Raw genomic sequence first — 8,751 nt, forward strand, 5'->3', positions numbered from 1 at the left:
ATGTTTTAATTGCGTATAAGCAGTATGGTTAAAATGACTCAGGTGGATGTAGATGCAAAAGGCAGCAATAAGTTAATGTTGAAATTGCGATTAGTAGGTGAAACATGAGACCACTGGTCTAAGTGAATCATGCATCAGGTGGCAGAACAAAGCATCCAAATTGTTAGACAAATCTAAACCTTAATATGAGTTTAATTTTCGTTATAAGTAGGCAAAAGTGTTTAAATGTCACAAAATTTATGTAAAATTCATATTCACTTAAAATTTTATACAAATCCCTAGTGTAAGGCCTGAGTGGACGCTCGAGTTGGGCGTGCAGCGGGGCGGGGCGTGCGGCGTGCATGTTAAACAAATGCAAGCGTATAGGAGCGGCCTTAGTGCACGCTGCACAAATCACTTGTCAGCCCGACGCCACGCTGCACGCCCCGCCGAACGCTCCGCTTCGAGCGTCCACTCAGGCCTTACACTTACTATGTTCGGGATTATTTTGGTGTCTTATAGAATGAATTTGATGATTGTAAGTCCTATTAAAATTGAAATTCAATATGAAAGCGAAAGATTACAATCTGAATAAGTTCATTGAATTTCGCCTTTCGCAAGGTTGCCAGCTGCTACATGTTACACTTGCTAATACGCAACCGACGATTCAATTCAACGGCGAACTATCAAAGAAAAGGCAAACAAAATAATAAATTCAACATTATCAAGCTAAGTGGTCCATTCAATCGGGACATTGCGAAAATGTAGCCTGTTGCGTTACAAATTGTGGCGGCGAAACGCAAGAAAGGGGGAAATCCTAAAGCAGCGTGTGCCTCTAATTTAGCGGACTGGCTTCCAGTCCAACCAGTTCTGTTACAAAAGCAGGCCTTTATCTTCTTAAAAGGTACGGATATTTTGTTTGGAGCCTGCGTTTAGATATCTTCGCGCTGTTTACATGCAGAGGTTAGTTGAAAGAACGGAAAGTGACTCTAATTTCAAGTAGTATTTGTTTTTTCGCTACTTTCTAATACAAAAACATCACCTCCTAAAGACTTTAGGTTTCTTAGGTAATTTAGATATGCTAAGGGATGGCGTATAAATAATGCAATTATACTCCAATATCTTGCAATTTCATACTTCGCCCTGAAAACGAAAATATTACGTAGACCAAAGACGTACCTACTAAATTACGGATGATTTGCTTACTTAACGAAACCTACGCGTAACGAAATTTTCGTCATTCATTCAAGTGTCATCGAATGACTCACGACAGACGACAATCTCAAATTTAAATTTTGAACGGAATATTCAAATCAGTACATAGGTAATTGCGTCGCTGAGCTTGATTAGCTCGGCGTGTAGGACGACGCTTTCACTATGAGCTATATATTACTCAATTGGGTGTTTCAAATACAGAGTGGATCCTGTCACAGGGTTATATTATTTAAAACCGTATTATTTAGCCAACTATGTCTTTATGTCACTAAATACTATTAAAAAAGATCCTGGTCAAACAACTAAGAATTTATTTCGGCGACGAGAGTAGAGCGAAAGTTCTAAAACCGTTTTAGGAGCATTGTACTAAGCCTATCACAAATCATTACCGAAAATCCCAGTCGATGGGTTCATTCGTTTGGAGCTACAGACAGACAGATGTGTACCTATGTATCTGTGTGATACATATCCACTCACATGATTCCAGCAACTAGAGTTTCAAGATTGCGCACCTCTAAAATGATCGTCGCAACTCGAGTTGCAAAAGGAGTGTATGCGGTTTTTTATTTATTATCTGTGAAGGGCTGCACAGATACGGTATAAACAATTTTTAAAACACAGACTACCAACGTGACAATATTTAAAAAATGTTTCAACCATATAGACACAACCACAGTATTTCTTATCTATTTTACTTTGCAAGTTGTTCAGGAAGTGCGATGTGTAAAAAGTTGCTGCGTGTTTTAAAATGCCTCAAGTATTCAAATTTAGATATTTCTATTAGTAATGTATATTAAACTACTCCGCGTTTATTGGTCTATTAGTTTAAAACTATATTTTAGACCTACTTAATATTGATGACCAAATAATATCACTTCAAAACAATAGTTCTGTAGATTCTTGACGTGTTTCTTATTTGAATGCCCTACATTTCTAAGATTACTAAATATATCTTGAGCAACCAATAGACATTAACTAGTTCGATTATTAAGTTACATTAATAAACCATAGAATGTATTAAATCACTGTGTATTACACAGGATTAGCGATCAAAACATGTGACGGTAAATTGTAAGTACAAACCCGGCAACTGTGGTTGCTTAAAGCATTTCTGCATATCGTAAGGCATGTGGTGTACTAGACGCATTGCATACGCGTTTTGGGATTTTTTTTACTACTTACTTATAATTTGTATTTACTAATATTTCTTTGCTATTTACATTGAATAAACTAAATAATTATACGATTAAATAAATAATTAATTAGGTATTACAATTTTAAAGTTCCTATTTCTGTTGAACATCTGCACCGCGCGCTGTTGTGTCTCCACCCTAAATGGGTAGCCATCTTTATTTTTGAGATGGAAGAAGTCAGTTTACCGGCTTATTTACGTTTGTAATCAGTATAATTTTATGTGTTAATAGTTATTATTGGTTTATTGTGCTTAATATGTTGTGAAGTGTGTGTTATGGTGGATGTATTAAACGTATTAGTGTAGTTATAAGTTAGTTCGGTTGTTGGTGATCGGCAATTATAAAAACACCAAAATTTAGTAGGTACGTAGATACTCTTTTGTTATTTTAAGTTATATAGCTACTATCATCGTTATAATTGCATAAGTTATGCATTTTATTTCAAGATTATTAGTGTCTTAAACTGTTTTTTACTATATTTTAGTACTTCAGTGTCTAAATTAGCCACAAAAAAATCATGAACATAATATATAGTTTCACAGCAGATTGAGCAATTCGAAAGTTTCTTATCGGAATTTGAATTAGTTTTACTCGGCAATTTCATAGGTGAGCTATCAAGATGTTTAGTACCAATTAAAAGCTTATTAAGTCTTCTTTAAATTGAATACAAAAAAAAGATACGTTATCGATTTAGATTTTTAATTAAAAATAGTTTTCTACTATAACGCGGACATTATTTCATTGGGTCAACTTTGTGAATTTTTAATAATTATTTTTATTATAACAGCACAATGCTATAGTAGTAAAATAAATTCTTTGTTTCTTTATCATTAAAAAACCAAAAGAATCGTTGCAAATGCTTTAGCAGAAGTAAAGTTATCGATTTTTGAAAATATCATGACACTGTGCCGTCGTATCTGCGAAATGGCAGAGCAGTTCAGGGCACCTTTTGTTAAAATCGGAATCATGTGAGTGGTTATAGGTACACGTATTAAACATAACTCCTCTTTCCGCGTGGAAATTTAAAAGACTTAAAGGATAAAGGATGACTCACGTTAGACCGGGCCGTGTCCGGGCCGGAGCTTCCGGAGCTTCGTTTTCTATGGAAAGCATCACGTGATCACCGTCATCTGTTATACAGGGTGTCCCAAGAAGTAGTGATATACTGAAGCTGGGAGGTAGAGGACCTAGAGGGCTATCTGAATCACCCCCATGTATGTTCCGCGATTTTTCGTATTTTCGGAGTTATGATTTTTTTTAATTTTTCACCTATCACCGAGTACGATGAGATTTTTATTTATGGTGACGTGAATTATTGCGGTAGATGCTTGATTTTTTTTGTGTGCTAAGCTGATAGATAGGCCAATTCAGTATGGTAACATTTACTATCGTTAGATCACTGAATGGAATTAAAAAAAAATTTAATGCCAAGAAAGATAAAATTACCCAGTATGTTTTATTTTTCTAAGCGCCCTTGAAGTTGTGAACATACTGGGTAATTTTATCTTTCTTGGCATTAATTTTTTTTTAATTCCATTCAAAGATCTAACGATAGTCAATGTTACAATACTGAATTGGCCTATCTATCAGCGTAGCACACAAAAAAAATCAAGCATCTACCGCAATAATTCACGTCACCATAAATAAAAATCTCATCGTACTCGGCGATAGGTGAAAAATTAAAAAAAATCATAACTCCGAAAATACGAAAAATCGCGGAACATACATGGGGGTGATTCAGATAGCCCTCTAGGTCCTCTACCTCCCAGCTTCAGTATATCACTACTTCTTGGGACACCCTGTATAAAAGTAAGCACCGGAAGCTCCAGCCCGGGCATAGCCCGGTCTAACGTGAGTCATCCTTAAAGGATCTACTACGTATTTACCTACGCCCAATATTAATCATAATCATAATCATAATCATTTAATCGCAATCCATGGTATTACAGGTTATTATTAGCAAGACAACATCCCATCTCTTAGCTATTAAGTTGGGCAGTTTGATTATTGACAGAAATCGTTTAGATCCGATTTTCTCTCTGATGAATTGAGGATGCTTCTGTCGGTCACAGCGTTCTTCAATAATGACCAGACTAGAAAGAGAAAGTAGGTCCCAATTCAAATGCGTGGCCTATTACAGTTGTCAATCGCTGTCACTTCTTCCTGTGGACATTCCTGTATACTTAGACGTGCAGTATTTAATTGCCCGTCTTCGTTTACGACCTGGGCATGCGCACGATGTGGGAATACGAACAGATTAAATAACTTGCAAATATAGCGTAAATGCTACAATTAAACAAATAACGAAAATTTTCATTGGGTTGTGTAATGCATCACTGAGATTTGTCATTCCAATATCTATATATAGTATATAAAACAAATTCGCTTCCCTGTCTATCTGTCTATCTGTATATGTTGTCATAGGTATATGTTTTTAATAGATAGAGTGATTCAAGAGAAAGGTTTATGTATAATTTGTTAACCCGTGCGAAGCCTGCTTCGCTAGTTATATAATATACGTGGTTCAATTTTACTACTGAAATTTGGAATGATAAGATCACAGGCTGTGCCGTTTTTGTGTAGCTTTATTTTACCACCATGAAGCAACAGATATACGGTATCTTATCTTATCACTTATCTTACGCTGAAAAAGTTAATCCCGTAACTATTAATTTACATAACTTCTAGTGTATTATCAATTGTACCCGCTTGTCTTACATAATATTAATGCTAATTTCCATGTAACCAAGTCCGTAGGACCACAGTAAGTACCTATAGGGAGGCAATGAGAGTAGCCTCTCTGCGAACGTTCTCGTGGAACGTTCAAAGTTTAAATCTCGAACAAAACTACTACTCAGCTTGTCCCTACTAAACTAGGCTAGCAGTGCTCTTCAAAAAGATCTTCCGTTCCATTGTACTTTGAATCATCATATTAATAAATCAAAATTTCTTATAGGAAATTTCTTATAGGAAAAACTAATGATACCATTCGATTCCTTACATTTTATTTACAAAAAAATTGTATGGCAACCAATATAACGCAATATTTCACCGACAAAATCGCAATTTCCTTGTTATGGATTATGGAACATTGAAACGGCTTCTAACGTTACATGGTGACGTCACGATGTATTGCCATTTTCTATGAAGCGTTTCGTCAGTAAAGTGCGGGTGCCAGACTTTGACCATCGTTTGTGACTCTTGTATTGCTTTAAGACAATAGGTCCCATACAGACATTCGATCCTCAAAACAAACCTGGTCGTCTGATACCATTCATAAAAAATTGACAAATAGGTATACCCTATTTGTGGGTTGCTGGAGATTATGTGTTTGAAGATGGAATACTCCATAAAATTCAACTCTGCTACAGTCCTCTACCGGACTTATGCAAACAGAAACAAAGCAGCATCGCTGGGTTATCGCGACATCTCCCACGTCGATACAGCGGCCGGAGATAGCAGTAAAGCAAGCTAATCTGCGATTTGATGCACTTTAGTTGCAACCCAATATTACCGTTTAGCTCTCTAATTGTAGTAAACAGTGGCTGTTTATGGATTTCGATGGGCGATACGGGTTTCTAGGAATCGTCGCTTTCGCTGTCACTGTTGTAAAGTCAGCAGCAATAGTTGCTAAGCGGGCGAGGTGTTCAAAATGATCTTGACGTGACTTTATTGTTAAGAGAATAAGAGCATTTCAAGGTAATTTTGAACACATCGCCCGCTTAGCAACTTCTGCTGCTAACTGTAGGTAAAGTCTATATCATAGCTGACTTCAAAAAGATGATAAATGGCTATGAATCCTGTCATTTTATTCATTTTTATGCTTTTTGTCAATATTGGAACACCTCACATATTTACATACTAGCTGTGCCCGCGGCTCCGCCCGCGTGGAATTCGGTCTGTGTCAGTAAGCTAATTCATCCCTAATTTCTCTTTCTCTCCCCTGGAGGCGGAACTTGAAGTAAAGTTGACAGATGGATACGATTAGCGGGCTGAAGTCCAGATAAAATATTTTACAATTAGGTAGGTACCACTAAACAAAATTACACTCCAAACCCAATAGTTTTTTTCACCCTTCCCCAGCTTCGCCCAGGCTGTAAGTACCTAATCACAGAACAATAGTATAAGTGTCTAAGTGCGTAGGCCGAAGGCCGAGCTCCACGTAGGGCCGCAGGCCCGAAGCGTCCAGGCGGTCAGTGCTTAAACACAGAACATGAACAGTATAAGTGTCTAAATGCGAAGGCCGAAGGCCGAGCTTCGTGCAGGTTCAAAGGCCCGAAGCGTCCAGGATGTCAGTGCTTAAACACAGAACAATAGTATAAGTGTCTAAATGCGAAGGCCGAAGGCTGAGCATCGTGTAGGGTCGAAGGCCCGAAGCGTCCAGGATGTCAATGCTGAATCACAGAACAATGGTATGTGTTTAAATGCGAAGGCCGAAGGCCGAGCTCCGCGTAGGGCCGAAGGCCCGAAGCGTCCAGGATGTCAGTGCTTAAGTCGTAATAGTAGTCGCTCGGTAGGGGCAGAGTTTACGTGAAATTTTGGTGTGGATATCTAATGCGAAAGCCGAAGGCCGAGCTCCATGTAGGGCCGAAGGCCCGAAGCGTCCAGGATGTCCGTGCTTAAACATAGAACAATAGTATAAGTGTCTTAATGCGAAGGCCGAAGGCCGAGCTTCGTGTAGGGTCGAAGGCCCGAAGCGTCCAGGATGTCAATGCTTAATCACAGAACAATGGTATAAGTGTCTGATTGCGAAGGCCGAAGGCCGAGCTCCGCGTAGGGCCGAAGGCCCGAAGCGTCCAGGATGTCAGTGCTTAAGTCGTAGTAGTAGTCGCTCGGTAGGGTGCCCAGAATACCACCTTTATCAAAGTAGGCTTAGCTTTAAAAGTGAAAAACGCGAGCGTAGCGAGCGCGAATTTTTTTTAATAGAAAAAAATTGAGAGAGGCTATGTCAGGGGCACAGCCGCAATGGTTTACGTGAAATTTTGGTGTGGATATCTAATGCGAAAGCCGAAGGCCGAGCTCCAGGTAGGGCCGAAGGCCCGAAGCGTCCAGGCTGTCAGTGCTTAAACACAGAACCAGGCATCGGAGTTTTTATCGCATGGTAAGACTAATAGCAAGCTATGGAGTCGACATTTGCCATAAATGTAAACTCTTATTCATACTCATACTCATGATTAATTTTATTTAATATGTAGTAACTATTTAGTAATCTGTTCTCGATTACTAAATAGTTACTACGTATATGAGTTTAATGATGATATGACACAGATATGTTTTAAAATAAATGTATGTTTTAATTGGGTGAGTTGTGAAGTACAAGCACACTCAAGCACACTATAGCAGATTTTTCATAGTCATATTGTAAATCGTTGTATGGCTCTATCCATGCCAAAATTGCAGCTATTTCTGGGTTAGGCATAATAATTAATTATGGAATATTCCACAACGTATTTACCACTTACAGATATAAATAACTACTACGTTTGCAATCACCAGTGATTGACACATGACAAATACTAATCATTTTTATCAGCGGTCAGTACCTACATGACATTAGGTCTTTCGCAGCGATGTAGTTTGTATAAGTAGTTGTATGTTAAAATAATTGAAGTTATGAATTCATAATGTAATAGAAAAATATTTTTATATATAATTCGACTAAGATAATATACACGACCGACCGCTCTAAAGGCATTTTAAGATAAATGAAATATGTAAATGAGTATGAGTATGAATAAGAGTTTACATTTATGGCAAATGTCGACTCCATAGCTTGCTATTAGTCTTACCATGCGATAAAAACTCCGATGCCTGCACAGAACAATAGTATAAGTGTCTAAATGCGAAGGCCGAAGGCCGAGCTTCGTGTAGGGTCGAAGGCCCGAAGCGTCCAGGATGTCAATGCTTAATCACAGAACAATAGTATAAGTGTCTGATTGCGAGGGCCGAAGGCCGAGCTCCGCGTAGGGCCGAAGGCCCGAAGCGTCCAGGATGTCAGTGCGTAAGTCGTAGTAGTCGCTCGGTAGGGTGCCCAGAATGTCATCTTTATCAAAGTAGGCTTAACCTTAAAAGTGAAAAACGCGAGCGTAGCGAGCGCGAATTTTTTTGATAGAAAAAATTGAGAGAGGCTATGTCAGGGACACAGCCGCAATGGTTTACGTGAAATTTTGGTGTGGATATCTAATGTGAAAGCCGAAGGCCGAGCTCCATGTAGGGCCGAAGGCCCGAAGCTTCCAGGCTGTCAGTGCTTAAACACAGAACAATAGTATAAGTGTCTAAATGCGAAGGCCGAAGGCCGAGCTCCGCGTAGGGCCGAAGGCCCGAAGCGTCCAGGCTGTCAGTGCTTAAACACAGAACAATAGTA

The sequence above is a fragment of the Cydia amplana genome, chromosome 14 (assembly GCF_948474715.1).
Source record: "Cydia amplana chromosome 14, ilCydAmpl1.1, whole genome shotgun sequence".
Classification (NCBI taxonomy): Eukaryota; Metazoa; Arthropoda; class Insecta; order Lepidoptera; family Tortricidae; genus Cydia; species Cydia amplana.